This window comes from Tiliqua scincoides, chromosome 7 (assembly GCF_035046505.1).
Source record: "Tiliqua scincoides isolate rTilSci1 chromosome 7, rTilSci1.hap2, whole genome shotgun sequence".
NCBI classification, from domain to species: Eukaryota; Metazoa; Chordata; class Lepidosauria; order Squamata; family Scincidae; genus Tiliqua; species Tiliqua scincoides.
In genome coordinates, this window is record NC_089827.1 from 67,619,544 (window position 1) to 67,621,698 (window position 2,155).

At 39.6% G+C, this 2,155-nt stretch overlaps 1 pseudogene; it reads right to left on the reverse strand.

The window, feature by feature from the left end:
• Nucleotides 1-275: 275 nt before the first annotated feature.
• LOC136657816 (5S ribosomal RNA) lies at nucleotides 276-394 on the reverse strand (annotated as a pseudogene).
• Nucleotides 395-2,155: the final 1,761 nt, after the last annotated feature.

Sequence of the window (2,155 nt, forward strand, 5' to 3'; positions counted from 1 at the left end):
TACAGCCACCATAGCATTAGTAAGCAGCTTCCACCACCCAGTCTTTCTCTCTCTACTCAGTTAGCTCACATCATGCTCCCATCTGGTACGCTGGCCTCACATGGCTGCCTCACTGTTCCTCCCTTCTCACCTTCTCTGTCTTCTCCTGCATAGGTTGGCAACCTTCAGTCTCGAAAGACTATGGTATAAGCCTACAGCACCTGGTATTCCCAGGCGGTCTCCCATCCAAATACTAACCAGGCCTGACCCTGCTTAGCTTCCGAGATCATGGTAGAAGCCTACAGCACCCAGTATTCCCAGGTGGTCTCCCATCCAAGTACTAACCAGGCCTGACCCTGCTTAGCTTCCGAGATCAGACGAGATCAGGCATGTGCAGGGCAGGAACAATGGTAGCTGGCTCCTAACTGGCCCCATTCATCATATTTCCACAAGCCACACTTGATAAGTGGCTCATGAACCACGGTTTGGCCAACCCTGCTATAAACAGTCATTTTGGTGTCACCCTTCTATGATGTCACCTGGTGCAGTCCACACAACGCATACCCCCTATTGCTGCCACTGAGTATCATAAAGGCATTGTACACTTCGCAGAACTAGCTCTATCAACATAACCATGCATGCATTTGTGATACTTTCTGGATTGTTAACAAAAGGGAACAATAACAAGATTGATTTGCTTTACATACTGTGTATTGGACGCTTCTACATGTAGCTCATCATTCTGTATCTGTGTAAATCTATGGAATCAAAGTATTTTTCTTTCTTAAATGCATGTCATTCATCAGTTGCAGATTTACTACAGGTTGGGCATCCCTTATCCAAAATGCCTGGGGCCAGAAGTGTTTTGGACATCAGATCTTTTTCAGATTTTCAGAAAACTTGCATATACATAATGAGAGACTTTGGGGATTGGACCTGAGTCTAAACCCAGAATTCCTTTATGTTTCACATACAATTTATACGCATAGCCTGAAGGTAATTTTACACAATATTTTTAATCATTTTGTGCATGGAAGAAGGTTTCTTTAGGAAAAATTTTTTTTAAAGAGTCACGTTGGTGCTCAAAAAAATTCCATATTTCGTAATATTCCATATTTTGGAATTCCGGATAAAGGGTGCTCAACCTATACTAGGATTATCAGTAAAGAAAAGAATGGGCCCACCTGAACGCACTTTTAAGGTTGTTAAACAGCTCTTCTTGCCAATGATGGACAGTGATTAATGTCAACTCACAATCCACTTTTGAATAATCACTTGCCTCTTTCAGATGAACACTACAAGAAGTCATGAATAAAACTACAAAGAATGAAAAATTAACTAACAATGATTTTCAAGGGTATTGAAAAGGAGGCTGTAAAACCCTTTCCCTGCAGTATTCAATAATATTTCTGATGCTGTGACTAACATGAATAGGCAGAGCCCCATAATTCACGCTGATAATTTCACCCTACTTAAAGACGTCATATAAGTTTGTGGGTCAAATGAAATGACTGCGGAATGTTCAATCCTTCTTGTTTGAAAGATAATAGCTACTTTTTTAAAAATAAAATGATGATAATAATACATGGCAAATCTTTGTTAACAGATTATGTCTTCAATACAACAATATTAATCAAAATGATTTAGTTTGGGAGTCATGCAAATGCAGTATTACATACATGGCCCTTGTTTTCAATTATGAGATGATATTAATTTCAGTTTAGTACAGATGGGAAAATGGTTCATATGTGTGAATAAACTGTGATGAAATCATTGATCACTCAGGCCTACAAAATTGAGGGTCAGAAAAGTTTTTCCCAAACTTTATGGTGGTTTGATATGAATTTGGGGTGCCGATTCAAAAAATGGCATAACAACAACAACAACAACAACAACAACAACAACAACAGGTATTTATATACCGCCTTTCTTGGTCTTTATTCAAGACTTTATTCAAGGCGGTTTACATAGGCAGGCTTATTTAAATCCCTTATTAAATAGGGATTTTTACAATTGAAAGAACGTTCTTTCTTTCAAGAACCACTACATTCAGATGTTTCATTCCTATCTGGCTTCACATTCTGGCCTCCATCCTCCCACGCTCAGAGCAGATGGAATAGCTCGGCTTCAGCTTGTCAGCTGCTTCAAGGTTGCACGGTGCCAGTGGCCTTGAACT